Source organism: Pan paniscus, chromosome 13, assembly GCF_029289425.2.
Source record: "Pan paniscus chromosome 13, NHGRI_mPanPan1-v2.0_pri, whole genome shotgun sequence".
NCBI lineage: Eukaryota > Metazoa > Chordata > Mammalia > Primates > Hominidae > Pan > Pan paniscus.
In genome coordinates, this window is record NC_073262.2 from 92,275,406 (window position 1) to 92,295,643 (window position 20,238).

A 20,238-nucleotide genomic window follows, 5' to 3' on the forward strand; every position below is an offset into this window, starting at 1 on the left:
AAGGTCTACGGGGTGGGTGCAGCTGGATTCGGTTGGGATGTGGTCTGGTGAGTAGAGATAGGGGTTACAGTTTAACTACTGCTTTTCACTGCTTTTTTCCTTTTCAAGCCCTCTTTTTTCCTTTCTTTCACACGACATTCAAGTTCTTTCTCCCAATTTAGAGAGGTTTTGGTTTGCTAACCGTGGAGAATAGGGTCATTTATACATGCATCCTTGAGAATAAACCAAAGTATACTCAGATGAGTGAACTAAAGTGAAGGAGTGAACTGGTAAATAAACCCCTCCACTTTATGGCGATCCCTTATTAGAGATGAATTTTTTGACAGGTCCTCAACAAGGCACAAAGGATAATGATAGTTTGCACATTTGTCAGAGTGTGTCTCAGCAACAAGGACCTCCAAGTGCTTTACATTAATTATTACATATTATAAGAAGGGGTGTCATGCTGTCCCCAACTTCCAGGTGGCTTTTTAAAAGTTCGGTTGGTTTAAAAGAAAAAAAATTACTTCCCGTAGACACTGTTTGAGAAGTATTTGTGGAAAGAGTGGCTAAGTCAGCATATACCTCAAAATGTGATATGGAGTCTCTGTTCTCCATTGTCACCAAGGAGTCCCCAGAAGCCAAAACCGAGAGAATGTTATAAAGAACAAATGGGATACTGCAGTGAAGCAAGTAGGAAAGATACTTTGGCAAGAAAACAAGCAAGGTTCATGACATTAAAACCAGTGAGTGAGCTGTGGAAGGGGAATCTTAAATCCTAATTAATGAGAATAGTTGAGATATGTTAGTTGGGGCTTATGAAATGGAAAGAAATTGAAAATGAAAATAGAATAAAAATCCTCAAACTATTCAGAAAGTGCAAAATGACAGAATTCTTTTGGCTTTGACATGCTAGGTTACAAAGCACCGCTTTAATCACAAGACCCTTCGGGCTCTTCCTCCTTCTGAGAAAACATTTGACCAGTTGAAAATTAAGATTTCTTCCAAAAGTCATATATATGTTTTTGAGAACACAGAACATACAACATTCCCATCAATTTAATCTAACTAAGAAAGTCATGCAAGTTTTAAGTCAGTTTACAAAAAATAGTAGATACCCTAAAGACCATGTGCCAATTCATTTTCAACATGTTTTAAAGTTTGTAACTAGGTTAACCAACTTTTTAAAAATCCCAGCCAGAATAGAATGTATATGGCTATTTAAAATTCATTAAAGTGTTTATGGTTGGGAAATAAAAACGGTTTTATCATTTCATTTTTAAGTTGCCTTTTCACTTACCGGCCAGGCATCCTCAGTTTCCTCTGCCATATCAGATGTGCTCACCAGGACAAAGGCAGAATAAAGAATGGCCACTATTCCACTGCTCTGAAGAAAAAAAGTAATAGGGTTATCACCAACTATTACAGGAAGGGCTCCAATCCAGGACTGTGCTTCTGTTGGATGTGAACCTTTTTACATTAACTTAGGAGCTATAAAGCCACGTTTCCATTCAAAAATCTTTCTCAGTGTTACAGGCAAATTTCAAGAACGGTTTTATATTTCTATAATATGAATGAATGGCTCTCGAGAAGTTTAAGTTCAACATCTACTTTAAATTACAGACATCCTATTGAAAGATAAATATCCTCCCAGGTCTTCATTTTGTTTGAACATTTCAAATAGATTTGACCTTGCAAAGTTTCTTATGAATGCTGGCTCTCATTGGGGGTGCTCTCTTGCTTCCTGTCTCTCTCTCTCTCTCTCACACACACACACACACACACACAGTAGTCTACAGTTTCTAGTTGGAAAAATTAAATACAGAATTCAGAAGATTCCAAAAGAAATATACTCCTAAGGCAAATCCATAGAGACAGAAAGCATATTGATTGTTTTCAGAGCCTGGGAGGAGGGAAGAATAGGTAGTGACTGCTTTATGGGTATGTAGTTTCCCTTTGGGGTGATGAAAATGGTCTGAATCTAGATAGTGGCAATGGTTTTGCCACAATGTGAAATAATAAAAGTCACCAAAATGGCTCAAGTGGTGAATTTTATGTTATGCAAATTTTACCTTGATTAAATATATATATATTCTTAAAAGGAAAGTTTGCCATTTTTCAATAATGGTATTGATTGAGATAAATGTAGGCCAAATGTAGTCTCAGGAGATCTTAATCAAATAGAAAGAGACTGTGGAAAGAAAAAAAGAGAAGTCTTGGCCATTACACTGACTGGAAACTAAAACATGGAACTAAGTTAACTGTTTAGTTTTCTCCATATACAGCCAGAAAATACATAAAATTCTATTTAATAAATATTTCAGTCTCTTAACTTTTGCCGTGGATAGTCACTTTTGCTGTCTAATCTAACTCTCTCATGTTACAATGTCAAGTCTGTTCTCCTGTATTCTGTCTGATTTCATTAAAGCGCAAAACAAATGCTTGGTATCACCACAACAGTATCCTCTTCACATTCTCCAGATGCTGCTCAGCCTTGCCTTACTCAGGTTGTATAAACAGGGATGGATTTCCCAAGTGTTCAGTTATTTTAGCTGGTCTTCTCGATGCCCTTTTCAACTGCAGTTTGATTGCAAGCCCCTCACAGAAGACAGCACAGAACACCTCATCCATCTAAGCAGAGTTCCTGTTAACACATTCTCATGTCCTCAATCTTCCTTTTCAGACACTCTACACTGTTTCTAAGCAGCACCTTGAAGCTGATCCCTACTAAGCTGGCCATAAACTTATATTCATGAAGTTTGCCTTTTGCGCTGCTGTCAAAAAGTTCAGAGTTCCTTAATGTTTTGTTTAGGACATAGTTCATGTTTCCAGTGCAAGAGTCCCTGTTTCCAGCTCCCTCACCACCCCGACCTCTTAGTGGTATGATCTTTGTGTTTGTTCTTCTGTTTTGTTTTTTTTCCAGTAAATACTACTTCCATACTGCTGATTTTTCCCTTATCAAGTCTCACAAAATACCCAATTATTACAGCATGTCAATTATGAGTGCAACATAGTAAAAGATAATGATGTCTCTCAGTCATAAAATCCCTAGACAATATCCTTAGTCTTGGGTCCTTAATTTGTGCTCACACAATAGTGTAATAAAGAAAATCCTAGAACTATAAAGACTTTTATCATGTGACCTGGACAAAGCCCTCTTCTCTGATGCAATTAGGAAATACTGGCTACAGTAATTATATCAGCATTTAAGAAAAGTTAAAAATACAGTATGAAGGCCCCTCCCAAGGATGTCTGTCAGAAATATTTCATTGCAGTGTTATCTACACTGAATGAACATATATAACAATAGACACCATATATTTGGAGCACTATACAAGTGGAAGATATGACACAAGGTGCTTATCAGGTATTATCTTATTTTATTTTCACAACGGCCCTATGAAATGATACTGATATTATCCCCAGTGTACATATAAGGAACTGAGACTCAGAGAGGTTAAATAACTCACTAGAGGTCACTCAGCTAGAGAGGAGCAGAGCTGGGATTCAAGCCTAGACTTGTCTGATTGCAAGGCCTTTGTTCTTTTTGCTTTGTTATTCTGTCTCTTACCTGTCTAATAAGCTTGGAACAACACAGGTGATGCCAATAAGCATAAATATGGCTTTTCCTCCCTACCGGCTCCCTTAAAGATGACAGGTACTCAGGTACCAAAAAGACATTAGAAGTAACTTAGCACTGATGGTGGAGGCCGGCATAAAACCAGGGCCGTAGTGGTGGGAGGTACCACTACCCCCTTGGTTGTGTGGGAACCACTTAATACCAGGGGCTGTCGGAGGGTGTCAGTGTGAAGCCTGCTGCCCGAATCCAGGTGATAGTCTAGCTCCACTTCCAGAGCACTGTATGTTCATAAGATGAACAAACAACCTATTTAATGTTGCCCAAAGCTCAGTTTTATACTTTGAGATATGACAAGGGGAAACTAAGTAAAAATGAAATATTTTGGAGGTTTTCCATGTTTATTTTCAGACTGCTTACTACTGAATTTTGTAATCAGTATTAAAAGATGCGGGAGTTGGGACTTTATAAAAATATTTTGTTATCTCAAAAATAGTCTAAAGGAATTTCTTGGCACTGTACAGGGAAATAAGTGATAAAATTTTAAAGGGGACATGAGAAGTATAGATTTTACAATATGAAGGAGGTTATTTTTAAGCTATTTATAAAGCAGCATTAGATACAGATTTATTATTCAGTATAGAAGATGAGTTTTTCTATGGTACCAGAAGAAATGTATTTTTGAGAATCATTTTTTATATTTAGTAAACGTTCTACCAAAAAGAAGAAGAATATTTGCACAGGTCTTTTCAGTTTTCAATGTGCTTTCATATTTTCTCACTTAATCCTCTAGTGATTGTACAAGGTCTTTGATCAAGGACATTGTACATCACATCAACCCCAAAGGTCCATTGCCTGTATGTGTGTGTCCCTCTGGAGGTAGGGAAGGTTTTTAGTGATAGGGGTTGGTGATTTGGTGTACTATGGGTTTGGAAAAGGAATTGAGTTAAGGAGAACTTAAGGGCCTGAACACAAAAGATCAGGGTTTGGAAAGAAAATGGGCAGCATGGTACATCAGAAACAAGCTTCGGATTAGAAATCAGGAGAAAGAGTTCCATTTTTGCTAATAAGCAGCTTTGTGTCTTTGGGCAACTTATTTGACCTCTAGCTAAGCTCTGTTTCCTCATTTGTAAATTAAGGCAATAGTTGGTCCCTAAGATCAGATTAATCAAAATTGTGATTCAATAACAGTATCTATGGTTATTATTTTCCTCTTAATGTTTTTCTATATAATGAGCATGTATTACTTGTATAATGAGCATATATTATATATACAGAAACAAAAAGATTAAACTTTCTGAGGCTTTAATTCTTCACACACAAGAAGGCTTTATGCCGCCTCAACCTTTGAACAGGGCTAACTGTAAATTTTCTTCAAGGATGCTGATTTATAAAATGCTAATTAAAGTTTTAAAAATGTGAATTGCAATGATAGTTTTTAAAGAAATTTCAATATCTTCCTAACATATATAGGTATTATTTTATTTAAGATGAAAATGGGTGATGATTTTCTATTCTTTTTTTTTTTTTTTTTTTTTTTTTGAGACGGAGTCTCGCTCTGTCGCCCAGGCTGGAGTGCAGTGGCGCGATCTCGGCTCACTGCAAGCTCCGCCTCCCGGGTTCATGCCATTCTCCTGCCTCAGCCTCCCAGGTAGCTGGGACTACAGGCACCCGCCACCACACACGGCCAATTTTTTTTTTTGTATTTTTAGTAGAGATGAGGTTTCACCGTATTAGCCAGGATGGTCTCCATCTCCTGACCTCGTGATCTGCCCTCCTCAGCCTCCCAAAGTGCTGGGATTACAGGCGTGAGCCACCGCGCCCGATGATTTTCTATTCTTGATTTTACACTTGATATCATTATTATACCTCTGGGGAATTTTGAGGTACTCATTAAGGCAACATATGATCCTTGTTTATTTTCAGGTTACTTTATCTGTCTCCTGGATCCAAATAGTCATAACCTGGAAAATAATATCACCAAGTAAGGACCTTGGTTTGATAACTGCTTTGGTGTTTCTGCATTTAAATTAACTGCTTTTTGAGTTGTTTAGTTCATCTGTTACCTGAAATGTAGCAATGCATATTTGAAGTTTTGCTTCCTGAAGAACATCACATTTACATATGAAGACTGATTTTCAATATACACCTATAGAGTTGCCAAAAACATACAACATAGGTTGCTAGAATTGATTGGCAAAAATATCTTTGAGGTTATAAATCCCAAAGAATGTGTCCTTGAATATGTAGGTTTCATTTGACTGTGGAAGTCCAGCTGAGGCTCGTTTTAACTTCTTCACGGATTGTTTTCTTAGGCTTACCTGAGTCTCCACCAGCACTGGCTGCGAGCTTCCCCTTTTCTGCCCCCGCCCTTTTTTTCTGATACACAAGCACGGCTTATTATTATTCTGTGGCAAGATCAACATGTAACTTCTTGTGCTCATGAGGTATATGTTTTTTGTATAATCTACTTTGTATTTGCCTTAGCATTAAGATGGATCCAGCCTTTGATTAAAAACAGTAAAGCAACCTTAGGAAATCACATTAGAAAGCATTAATGTTTTGACTAATTTAAAAATGCAAACAAAAAACACCTAGACTATAATTTTCAGTTTATAAGGAGGTAGTGTATCATTAAATGAGTTTAGTTTCTTCTTAGTACCAATTACTCTAGAGATTTCTAATTTGTTTGTCCTTATGATGTGGAGCCTACTACCTTTAAGGTTAATGTGTACTGATATAGAATGATGATTGTGGTTCAGTCTTTCATAAGGTGGACCATCTGAGGTAAAGTTGAACACCAATGGTAAAATGGTTAAAGGTTTGTATTTGTGTCACAGAAGTACCTCTGTACTACTTTTTTTTTTTTTTTAAACGGAGTCTCACTCTGTCGCCCAGGCTGTAGTGTAGTGGCACAATCTCAGCTCATTGCAACCTCCGCCCCCAGTTTCAACCGATTCTCCTGCCTCAGCCTCCTGTGTAGCTGGGATTACAGGTGCCCACCACCATGCTCAGCTAATTTTTGTATTTTTAGTAGAGATGGGGTTTAACCATGTTGGCTAGGCTGGTCTCAAACTCCTGACCTCAAGTGATCCGCCACCTCGGCCTCCCAAAGTGCTGGGATTATAGGTGTGAGCCATGTACTACTTTTTAAAAAATGTCTCACTTTACAAGCAGTTGACCAACTCAAACAAGACTATAATCCTAGCAAATTAAATGTATTAATCTGCCTATTGTGAGGTGATAATGAGCTGATGATTGGATATTTAGGAAATAATTCCTCACTAAATCTCACAAACTGCATTAAATTGGTATCTTCCTTTACTTGATTGTGCTATCTGGCCCTAGGGAAAATCTGGTACTTTTTCTCTTTTCAAGCTGTTCACATTTTTCAAAGCACAAGTATATAACAACTCTTCTGACTTCTTGTGTTCACATATTTCAGAGACTGCTCATCGGTGCCATTTGTCTCAAATTTCTTTGCAAACCATAGCAGTATATAAAATCACCACTGTAAAAATGTCCCAGAAGTGCCCTAACTGTGCCTTTTGGTCAAATTAACTAGCTATTGCCTTCATATAGAAGATCAAAATAACTAACACTTCCAGTTCTCTGCCAAACACATTCAAACAAAGGCAGTTTGGCTACACAACTAAACCTAAAAGTTCCACCACAGATATAAACTGATGGTTCAACACACAAAAGCATGGGTAAGCATTTCTGAGGAATACTTACAAAGATTACTGGTCAAAATCTTTCTCTAATTAATTTCGTTATATATGTATGTCCAGGTTAGCCCTGAGTGTATATTGTTCACATTGTCCCTATATAACTCTGTCACACTCTCAAGAGAAAGAAAACTTCTCTACTGTAATCAATTGGTTTAGAAATTAAAAGAGGGAAGAAGAGCCTTCAGGTATTTAATCTAGACCTTTTTTGATTGATACATAATGAATGTACATATTTCTGGGCTACATGTGATATTTTGATACATGCATACATTGTGTAATGATCAAATCAGGATAATTGGGATATCTATCACCTAAATATTGATCAATTCTCTAGGTTGGGAAAATTATAAATCTTCTCTTCTAGCTCTTTTGAAGTATACAATAAATTACTATTAACTATAGCCACCCTACTGTGCTATGAAACACTAGAACTTATTTTTTTCTATTAAACTGTATTTTCATTCCCTTTAACCAACTTCTCTTCATCCTTACTCCCCACTACTCTTCCCAGCCGCTAGTAATCACCATTCTACTCTCTACCTTCATGTGATCAACACTTTTTAACTCCCACATCAGTGAAAACATGCAATAATTTTCTATGCCTGGCTTATTTCATTTAACATAATGTACTCCAGTTCCATCCATATTGCTCAAATGACAGGATTTCATTCTTCTTTATGGCTGAATAATATGTGGTTTTATATATACATATACATTTTCTTTATCTATTCATCTGTTGATGGACACTTAGTGTGATTCCATTTCTTGGCTATTATGACTATTGCTACAATAAACATGGACATGCAGATATCTCATCAATGTACTGATTACCTAGCAGTGGGATTGCTTGATCATATGGCAGTTCTAATTTCAGTTTTTTGAAGAACCTCCATACTGTTTTCCATGACTGTATTAGTCAATTTTCACACTGCTATAAAGACATACCTGAGACTGGGTCATTTATGGAGAAAAGAGGTTTAATTGACTCTCAGTTCTGCAAGCTATACAGGAGGCATGTCTGAGGAGGCCTCAGGAAACTTACAATCATGGCGGAAGGTGAAGAGGAAGCAGGCACAATCTTCACATGGTAGAGCAGGAGATAGAGAGCTAAGGGGGAAGTGCTACACCCTTTTAAACAACCAGATCTCATGAGAACTCACTCATTATCACGAGAACAGCAAAGGGAAGTCCGCCCCAATGATTGAATCATCTCCCGCCAGCCTCTCCTCCAACACTGGGGATAGAATTCCACATGAGATTTGGGTGGGAACATAGAGTCAAACCATATCAATGACTGTACTAATTTACATTCTCACCAACAGTGTATAAGGATTCCCTTTTCTCTACATCCTCACTAGCATTTGTTATTGTTTGTCTTTTTGATCAGGAAGATAATAACCATTCTAATTGGGATGAGATGATATCTCATTGTGGTTTTGATTTGTATTTCCTTTATGATTAGTAATGTTGAGCATTTTTTCATATACTTTTGGCCATTTGTATCTCTTCTTTTGAAAAATGTCTATTCATGGCCGGGCATGGTGGCTTACGCCTGTAATCCCAGCACTTTGGGAGGCCAAGGCGGGTGGATCACCTGAGGTCAGGAGTTCAAAGCCAGCCTGACCAAAATGGCAAAACCCATCTCTACTAAAAATACAAAATTAGCCAGGTGTGGTGGCACGTGCCTGTAATCCCAGCTACTCAAGAGGCTGAGGCAGGGGAATTGCCTGAACCCGGGAGGCGGAGGTTGCAGTGAGCCGAGATCACACCATTGCACTCCAGCCTGGGCAACAACAGTGAAACTCCATCTAAAAAAAAAGAAGAAGAAGAAGAAAAATGTCTGTTCAGATCATCTGCTTATTTTTAAATTGGATTTATTTATTTACTTATTTGCTGTTGAGTTGTTTTGAGTTATTTGTATATTCTAGTTATTAATCCCTTGTTGGATGAATAGTTTACAGCTATTTTGTCCCATCCTGTATGTTGTTTTCTTTGCTGAGCAGAAGTTCTTTAGCTTGATGTAATCCCATTTGTCTATTTTTGCTTTTGTTGCCTGTGATTTTAAGGTATTACCCAAAAAAAATCTTTACTCAGACCAATATCCTGAAACATTTCCCCAGTGTTTTCTTTTAGTAGTTTCATAGTTTCAGGGCTTACACTTAAGTATTTAATCCATTTTGATTTGATTTTGTATATGGTAAGAGATAGGGATCTAGTTTCATTTTTCTGCATATGGATATCCGGCTTTCCCAGAACCATTTATTGAAGAAAACGTCTTTTCCCAGTGTATGTTCTTGAAACCTTTGTTGAAAATGAGTTCACTGTAGGTGTGTGGACTTGTTTCTGGGGTCTCTATTCTGTTGCATTTGTCCATGTGTCTATTTTTATGCCAGTACTATGCCTTTTGGGTGACTACAGATTTTTAATATATTTTGAAGTCAGGTAGTATGATGTCTCTAGCTTTGTTGTTTTTGCTCAGGGTTGCTTTGGCTTTCTGGAGTCTTGTGTGGTTCCATATGAATTTTGAGATTGCTTTTTCTAGTTCTGTGAAGAATGTCATTGGTATTTTAACAGACATTGCATTGAATCTGTAGATCACTTTGGGTAATCTTCCATGAGCATGAGACATCTTTTCATTTTGTGTGTGTCCTTTTCAACTTTTCTCATCAATGTTTTATAGTTTTCCTTGTATAGATCTTTCACTTCTTTGTCTCAATTTATTCCTAGGTATTTTATTTGTTTGGGTAGCTATTGTAAGTGGGATTGCGTTCTTTATTTCTTTTTCAAATTATTAACTGTCGGCCAGTAGAAATACTGTTGATTTTTGAACATTGATTTTTGTATCCTGCAACTTTACTTAATTCATGTATTGGTTGTAACAGGTTTTTGGTGGAGTCTTTAGGTTTTTCTCAATGTAAGAGTATGTTGTCTGCAAATAGGGATAATTCTTACTTCTTCCTTTCCAATTTGAATGTCCTTTATTTTTTGTTCTTTGAACATAAATTTTATCTCCTGGCTCAGCTATTAAGAAATTAGACACTATTTTGTAAACCATTCCCAGGAACAGGACTATAAATGCCAGAAGGAATTAACCTACATTCCATTGACCCAAGATTCAGATTCTGACTTTGGGGCAAAAGGGTAATTTTTAAGAGATCATAGTGGTTTGCCTCCTGTATTTAAGGAAGTGGTATGGCATAGTAGAGGGATGTGCTGTTTGACTCTAGACAAACCTGAGTTTAATCAAGACTCTATTTCTTACTAATTATGTGATGAGATTACCTAAGTTTCTGAACCTCAGCTTCCTTTTCTGTAAAATGGAAATAGTAATGTTTCTTTGCATAGTTAATGTAGGCTCATGTGAGATGCCACAAAGAGAGTGCCTGGGATTTGGGGAGTTCTCAAATGTTAATTTACTTCTCACAGACAACTTAGGAAACTGCTGGAGAGCTATCTTTTCACTGATCTCTGTATTTCCTGAATCTGTGTTTTGCTTTTTATAACGTGGTTTTCACTTCCTATCTGAAAAAATAATTCTATTTGTCTACATTATTTTATTTGCCTCAAAAATTTGTTTTTCAAACTTTCAGAAAGCAATCCTATTTTGAGTACCTAGAAGTTAAGTTCATACTTACTGAATCTCCGTTCTTTATAATTTCATTGACTTCAATCATTCCTTTTTAGAGTCTTCATGTTTACTAATTAGGGGTCAGCAATCTTTAAAAAACTAAGGATCAATCTTCCTTTTGATTTGTTAATGAGGTGGCTAGTACTGACTGGCCAAATCTCCTGGCTAATTTCACAAATTAAGGTGGCAAATCCATGTAGATCACCTGCCTTAAAAGCTTTGGGGATAAGGGGGAGAGGGGTTACAAGTTAGCCACAAACTGAATAACTGAGGCCTATTCACTCAGACTGCAGGAGATGTGTCTATCTTGCTTCGCATTATGTTTCTGGTGCCTAGCATGGTGCCTGTCACATAGTTGTTGCTTAAGAAATGTTTGATGACTGACTAAATGAATTAATGAGCAAATAGATGCCACAGAAAATCAGCCCATGTGTAATTATTGATAATATGCTGTAGGATACAGGTGCCTTGTTATAATCAGTTAGGAATGTTTTCAGTTGCAAGTCACCTAATAGTGGCGTAAACAAATGAGATTTATTTCCCCACACAGTTTGCAAGAAGGCAGTTGTAGGTGTGTTGACCCAGTGGTTCTATGATGTCAGGTTTAGTGTCTGTTGGACTTTACAGAGTTGCAAGATTTTTGCGGGATTTCCATGCATCATGTCCTTCTCTAACCATGTTCAAAGGCAGAAGTAGCTATGAGTACAGGGCAGGGAGCCTCCCTTAGTAGCCCCTTCTTTTATCAAAGGGGAAAATATTCCTGAGGAGACCCCCAGGGGATTTTCCCTTCACTTCATTGAACAGAACTAGGTCATATACCTGCTCTTAGGCCAGAAACTAGGATCACTTTCCTTGAGATTATAGGCTCTTCAAGTAACATCTAATAGAGGTTCTGCTAGCAAGGAGGAATTAGTGGGGATGGCTTTTGGCAACATGGCAAGACCCCGCCTCTACAAATAATTTTTAAAAATTACCCAGGTATGGTGGTGCATGCCTGTAGTCCCAGCTACTCAGGAGGTTGAGGCAGGAGGATGGCTTGAGCCCAGGATGTTGAGGCTGCAGAGAGTGGTGATCACTCCACTGCACTCCAACCTGGGTGACAGAGCGAGACCCTGTATCAAACGAACAAACAAACCCCAGTGTTCTGTTGATATTCCTTGGCTATAACTAGACATAGAATTGATGCTTTTAGTTATCACTGCTAAAGTGGAATGCTGAACTAAAGAAGTGCTGTTTAATTAAATGCCATGTATAATTCAAGGAAAAAGACTAACAATGCTTCTGAATTTTCATCAGTACCTGTGATTTTGCCAGCATTTTTTGGTATTACTTATTATTTAAATGGCTATTTGCCTTATTAAGAGAATAAAAATTTATTTCAACAAATGGAATTAAATTAACATCTGGATTTATTTTGAAAATGTGTTTCTTTTATTGTGAGCCTAAGAATATCTAGAGTTTCTGTTTGCCCTACTAATCAGTGTCCACAAGAAAATAACGAAACAAGATGTGAAAAATTCAAACAGCTTTCTAGTATCATAGTATGATAGAAGCCCTAGATACCTCACCTAGTATCTAGTATCATAAAAGCCCTCAAAATAAATGGAATCTAGCCTTTTAAAATTTAATTTAGTTAAACTACTTGTTTGTGAAAACACGAACTTGGTCTCAAGTTGCTGTTTTCAGTTTCAGCAAAGTACAAGGTTTTAGAAAATAGTAATTCATAGGGTAGCTATGACAGGTTTTGCTGCTTTGTGAGATACTCCAAATTGTTGTTATTTAAGTGATGGGCATCAAATATCAAAATACTAAAAATTGGGCCAGGTGCAGTGGCTCATGCCCGTAACCTCAGCATTTTGGGAGGCTAAGGTGGGAGGATCACTTGAGTCCAACATAGTGACACCCTGTCTCCACAAAAAAATAAACAAAATGAGTCGAGTGTGGTGGCATGTGCCTGTAGTCTCAGCTATTCAGGAGGCTGAGGTAGGAGGATCACTTGAGCCCAAGAAGTCGAGGATGCAGTGAACTATGTTCATGTCACTGCACTCCAGCCTAGATGACAGAGCCAGACCCTGTCTCAAAAAACAAACAAACAAACAAATAAAAAACCTAACAACAACAACAACAACAACAAAAGCCCTAAAAATTGCCTGCATCATGTAAGGGGTGTCAGGTGAAAATTCCTCCAAAAGGAAGCATTTATTTCCAGTAATTTTTGTATGAGTGTTTAAGATTATAATTTAGATAAAAGAATTTTTAAAACATAATTTTCCATTCCCTATCAAACTCTGTCTCCAAATGTATCTACATTTATATTTTATTAAAGACAGATATCTATCAAAGTATAGCTACCAAACCAAAACACTCATTTCTCCTTTTTTAAAAAAAGTCAATACATTAAAATTAAAGGTTATTTATTTTTAAATGTTATGTGTTGTAAAGGACAACCACTGAAAATATCTTATTTATGAGTGGGTCTTTCATATTTTTAAGAGCTTTTGCCAGTTAATGTAACAAGTCATCATCATCAAATAACTTGCTTGACCACTCTAGTAAATATTAAGCATTTATTTAGATATGAAAGTGAAGTTTACAGGATGTAAGATTTTCCTGGTAAGATTGGGACACTTCCACAGAATGCAGGATGGGTGTCGCCCTTACAGTTTCCTAGTAAGTAGATTATATAAAATCGGAATAGTTTCAAATTTGAGGGTTTTTTTCTCTTTTATTTGTTCTCCGACTCTTTTTTTAGAACTTATTTTCCACACTACAATTGATTAAGTTTTACATGTTTAGAATCTATGTAGGAGAATATCATTTATAAATCTGTGCTTATGAAATGAAACCTGCCTCCATCAACTTGTCAACTGAGCATTAGAATCCCTGGCTGGCAGTGGGCTGGTTGTTTAATTGGTTAGTAGGTTCATTTGTTTATTTTTGATTAGTGATTTTTTTCTTTATATTTATAAAATTAAGACACAAACTCCAAGAACAGTTACCACTGATCATTGAGCATTTAAAAGTAGGATCTGAGGATTATAAGTGTTATGGGTTGAATCATGTCCCCCACTAAATTCATATGCTGAAGTCTTAACCTTCAGTACGTCAGAATGTGACCTCATTTGGAAATAGGATTAATGCAGATGTCATTAGTTAAGAACAGGCCATATTGGAATAGACTGGGCCCCTAATCCAATGTCACCGCTATCTTATAAAAAGGGAAAATTTGGATACACACACACACATACACACACGAAGAAAGCCATATGAAGATGAAGGCAGAGATCTATAAGCCAAGGAACTCCAAAGATTGCCAACAAACCATCAGAAGCTAAGAGAAAGGCATGGAACAGATTCTCCCTTATATCCATCAGAAGGAAGGAGTCAACCCTGTCAACAGCTTGATCTTGGACCTCTGGTCTCGAGAAATGGGAGACAATGAATTCTGTTGTTCTAAGCCACCTGGTTTGTAGTACTTTGTTATAGCAGCTCTAGAAAACCAGTACAGTAATTAATCATAATTAAGCTTCTTGCATCAGAAAGAAATAACGTTTGACTTCTCCCAACCATTGTTTTTCAGCATCAAACACAATCAAAGTAAATGTGATTGTGCTTTCTGAAACAAACCACTCATCTCATTTCTACCACTCTCCTTACCATCAATACATTATAATTCTTTGAAAACTAGTTAATTTTGGTTATCAGTTATATATGCTTAATATTAATGTTTCATATTGCAGAAATACCATAATGTGACACTAATATTGAGTATACATAAGTAATCAAGGAAAAATTAGCATTCAATAATTACAAGAAATTCTAGCATTACAACTAAAGTGCTACATTTTTTACATGAAAAAACATTAAAGCCTCTATATTCCAGGAGACTATTTCAATAATAAGAAAATTAGGGTGGTTGAAGACTAATGATTTAAGGAATGTCTTTCCTTCTTCATAAAGTCAATAAGGGCAAAATTCACAATATTTTCTTTCTGTTCTATGGGTTGAAGATTTAGATATAATATAGAACAATGTGTGCTCACTTGTCAGATGACTAGAGGCCCCACTTCAATATTCTAAAATCTAAGGCCAAAGCCAAGAAATAAACAAGACTTTGTTAGGGCATGGTGAAGTTATTGAGGGAGGTTAAACTCTCCCTTGAAAAAGGGTGGTCCCCACTGAAGAGAAAGGGGAAAAGGAAAGGGGAGAGAGAGAGACAGAGAGAGAGAGAGAGAGAGAGAGATTGACTCTCAGCACCAGCACCACCAAGGAAAAGAGAACTATTTGGTTGGTGCAAAAGTATTTATTTTACATATACTAATTCATTTATTCTCACAGTAAGCCCCATGAAGTAGCCATAATTATTATGCCCCTTTTATAGGCAAGGAAATTGAAGTTTAGAACCCTGGGGAAATTTTTTTTACTAAATTTTTAGACCTAAAAGCTAAGAAACTAAACTGTTGACCAGAAATAATCCTGTAATGTGCTCTACCTTCTTATATCTGGCTTGAAATATCCTCAGCAGTCATTACCATAGAAGATACTACCTGTACTATCTCAGCAATTCTCAATTCCCTCTTGAGAATTAGGAAAAAAATTTTTACAAACAAATTTACTATTATTATAATAAACAAAATTACATCCTCTCAGCCAAGTGTAGTGCATGAACCTATAGTCCCAGCTACCCAAGAGACTAAGACAGGAGGATTGCTTGAAGCCAAAATTTTGAGGCTAGCCTAAGCAGTGTACTGAGACCTGGTCTCTAAAAAAACTTTTAAAAATATATCTTCTCAGAGCAACTATGAATGGGTAAGTCTCCAAGATGTCATCTCCCTAGCATCCACAAAAACTATAGATAGAGCAAAACAACTTGAAAATTTAGGGCATATAGATTATGTACAATTTTGTATCCACACTATTGTATTACTGTTTCAGAAGCAGTGTTCCTAAGATGTCAGTTTCATCAGTGTGAAGTTCTTTTGCAAGTAAGCATAGATATTCAGAATCCAAGTATAGTCATGCATCACTTAACAACAGGGATACATTCTGAGAAATTCATCATTAGGCGATTTTGTCATTGTGCAAACATCATAGAGTGTACTTAGACAAACCTGGATTGTATAGCCTACTACACACCTAGGCTATAGAGTATAGCCTGTTGCTCCTAGGCTACAAACCTGTACAGCATGTTACTGTACTGGATACTGTCGGCAGTACTTACACAGTAGTAAGTATTTGTGAATTTAAACATATCTAAACATAGAAAAGATAATGCATTGCACTATGATTTTACAACAGCTAATGACATCACTAGATGATAGGAATTTCTCAGCTCCATAGTAATCTTATGGAGCCACCATCATATATGTGGTCTGTCATTGACCGAAGGGTCATTATGTGGTACATGACTGTAATCAAACCTTATCCACAGTATAAGAAAGGGCCTTCACATATTCCTTGGAACCACTGTAGCACTTCAAAATGTACAGCAAAAAGTTAAAATTGAAGTGCCCACCTTTCATGTATAAATCTCCACATCTTTAATAGATGAAGTGAAAATAAACACTAACAAAATATAAGCACAGAACAGTTCCCTATATGCAACTTTTATCTTTGATAAAAAAGACATTTAAATTTTATTACTCTGGGCCCAGCGCAGTGGCTCATGCCTGTAATCCCAGCACTTTCGGAGGCTGAGGTGGGCAGATCACTTGAGGTCAGGAGTTCGAGACCAACCTGGCCAACATAGTGAAACCTCATCTCAACTAAAAATACAAAAATTAGCTGGGTGTGGTGGCATGCACCTGAAATCCCAGCTACTCAGGAGGCTGAGGCAGGAGAATCACTTGAACCCAGGAGGCAGAAATTGCAGTGAGCTGAGATTGCGCCACTGCACTCCAGCCCGGGCTACTCAAAAAAACAAAAAAATTATTACTCTGGCCAGAAAAATATTTTTTAAAGTGCTAAGACTATAGAATCAAGCATTCTGTCATATTATCAGTATTAAACAAATAGGGATAAATTAATCAGAATGGAGAACAATGAAGCAAGGTAAAGTGAAAGACAGTCATAGGAAAATACTTAGAATCTTCAAATGGGACAGTTTTGACATAGAAAATATTCAATAAATATTTTTAAATGAATGAGTGAATGATTAACAATAAATTTTAAAGCTCTCAAAAAACCACCTCTATTATTTGATATTTGTTGTATGACACAACGTTATTTGACACTATACAAAAGCTTTTGTCTTATTTTCCCTCTTAAATAGAGGAACAACATCTGGATATTGCCTGTATGAAAAAATGGCTTAAAGAATTTAAGATAGAATGCAAGCTATTTCAGGCAAGCTCTCCAGTTTCTTACATCCATGAGAATTCTTTACAAACAAACAAAAATCACAAGATGCCCTTCACCTGATCTGCATCAGATTATCATAGCACAGATTCCAGGGCTGGCTGGCTTACCCTTATCTTCAAAACGAATGATGTTGAGAACTCAAGATAAATATTCAAAGGAAATATGCTGTAAAGAGAAAAGTAAAGGGGAAGAATTTAGTTTGCCTTGTCAAAACAAATTGTCCACTGGATTTACCTTCTAATGAAATAAATGAGCCATGTCTAGATAGGCACAATGTAGAGAAAGGTTTGTTGTTGGTTTGTTAGATCATTTCATTGGAAGACATTCAATATTTAAGAAAAGAAATGTAGTTGCATAATCCTCTAGTTGTCAAACATGAAGAATATTCAAGTATGGTGTAAATTTTTTATTAGTTAAAGAAGACTTTGCATAAATGTGAACTGTTCTGTTATTGGTAGCAGTGCACATTTTTTCTTGCCACATCCTCATATTATCTTCCTGCTCAATTGCCTCCTTAATAGTCTCTTACAGCCTGTGAAAACTGAAAGAAAAGGTTTTAATGACTACTATGTAAAGTAAAAATGTTAATTACCTTCCAAACAAACATGAAAGGATAAAACTAACAGCACATCAACTAGGTGGGGGCAGAGAAAATCCTCTGTATTTAGGCCAATGATTCTTTAGACCGAGTGAAGATGCTGGTCATTCCCAACATGAGGAAGAGAACAAGGACGGGATCAGCAACAGCCCACAGCCTGGAAAATGGGAAGCTTCTGTATGTTATGAGTCTGAGCTTCATAGGAAAGCTTCATTATCCTATCTGAATTATTTTAAATTTCAGCATGACACAACGACATGAAAATATCAATCCAAAATACATTCCGGAGACATGTGTAACTATACAATCATCTCTAATAATCCCTGCTAATAGGGAACAGTGGTACAGACAACCCAAAATGTCTTTTTAAAAATCATTTTAATTGGGCTATGGATACAGTCTCATATCAACATATGACATTAAAAAGTTGATGAGCAATCAGAGGTACTACCTCAGTATTTTTGGTAGCTGTCACACTCATTCTTTCAAGAAGTTTGTGTCCAGTGTTGTTGGAAACTGACGAGGCAGAATGCAACCCTAGGAATAAGTTAAGGTCTAAGGGAATATGAAAATTGAGAGGTATCCATTTTTGAGGTCTCTTCCAATCTAAAATTTAGAAATCTGTGTCTGAGAGACAAGGAAGTTAACAGGCTATCACTGGATTACCTATCTCACAGAAAAAGGAAAAGGAGTTTTATAAGAACTTTTGATCTTCAAAGTCAGAAATAAATGTAAAGTAAATGTAGGAGAGGAAGTTAACCTGGGGGGCATACCAGGTGCCAAGAACTAGCTGGCTTAGAACCAGCTGGCTCAAGAGCAGAGAAACATTATTTTAATTAAAAGAAGAAAAGAAATTTTAAAAGAGAGGTGATAGCACATATTATTCGTTAAGAATTTAATTGGGAAAACTTCCGAAGAGCATTTCTACTCATTCATATCAAAATAGCCATAGTCCTACCCAAATATCCACACATATTTGTATTTTCAGTGCGTGATACACAAATAGCCTAAGCAGTTCTAGTTCTAAAACATATTTATCAGGAATATTTCATAGCAAATTCCCACGCTGGAGCCCGGATAAAAACTCAAGAGGCCGCTGCCCATTTTAGAATTAACCATGTGGGAAGCTGCAGGATGATTAAGTGAACATAGAATGTCAATGAGCTTTTGAAAGGCAGAAACTTTTTTTTATTCATCTTTGGAAACCCAGCACCTATTAGAGTGCTTGGTTCATAGTCACTACTGAATAAGTGGTGTATAGCCATAGGTCACTATCTGAGCTGGGAGCAAATCACAGACTGAAATTCAAATTATGTCAGTAGCTTCTGTGAACTTCTATGAGTCACTTCCTGTCCGTTTGGTCACCTAGGAAAGAGGCTGTCTGTTGGGATGTGTAACGTATCCAATGTACATTGAAGTCCTCATTTAAAAGTGCCAAATTACTATTATTAACTAAAGAACTGGTTCTTTATATTCACAAAGGTGTCTTTCATCTACATACTTGAAAGCACTTCAAATCATAGCAAATTATTCCTATCACTTTTCTAAAACCTTAACACATTTTAAGGATTAAAAATGTGTTTATAGCTCTCATTTTTAATTATTATCTTTACCCAGTCCTAGATGGCTTCACTGTAATTACAACTTTTAAAGCCTTTGCTTGGTCTTTTACCTTTTTTAAATATTAATGAAATACTTACATTGAAAGGTTATTAGGTACAAAGAAATAATATAGTAGGCCCTTAGAATCACTAAGTTCAAGGGGAGTATGACTTTAACTCTGCCCATACCTAGACTCAGATAAATCTGAAGAAATATTTGCCGCTATCCTATTCACAATAGCAAAGACTTGGAACCAACCCAAATGTCCAACAATGATAGACTGGATCAAGAAAATGTGGCATATATACACCATGGAATACTATGCAGCCATAAAAAAGGATGAGTTCATGTCCTTTGTAGGGACATGGATGAAGCTGGAAACCATCATTCTCAGCAAACTATCACAAGGACAGAAAACCAAACACTGCATGTTCTCACTCATAGGTGGGAATTGAACAATGAGAACACTTGGACACAGGAAGGGGAACATCACACACCGGGGCCTGTTGTGGGGTAGGGGGAGGGGGGAGGGATAGCATTAGGAGATACACCTAATGTTAAATGACGAGTTAATGGGTGCAGCACACCGACATGGCACATGTATACATATGTAACATACCTGCACGTTGTGCACATGTACCCTAAAACTTAAAGTATAATAATAAAAAAAAAAAGAAATATTTGCCACTATCTAGAGACTTGTTATGTCTGAACTATCACTAGCCCTGAATGGATGGGTCAGATCTAGGGCTTAGGTGGCCTG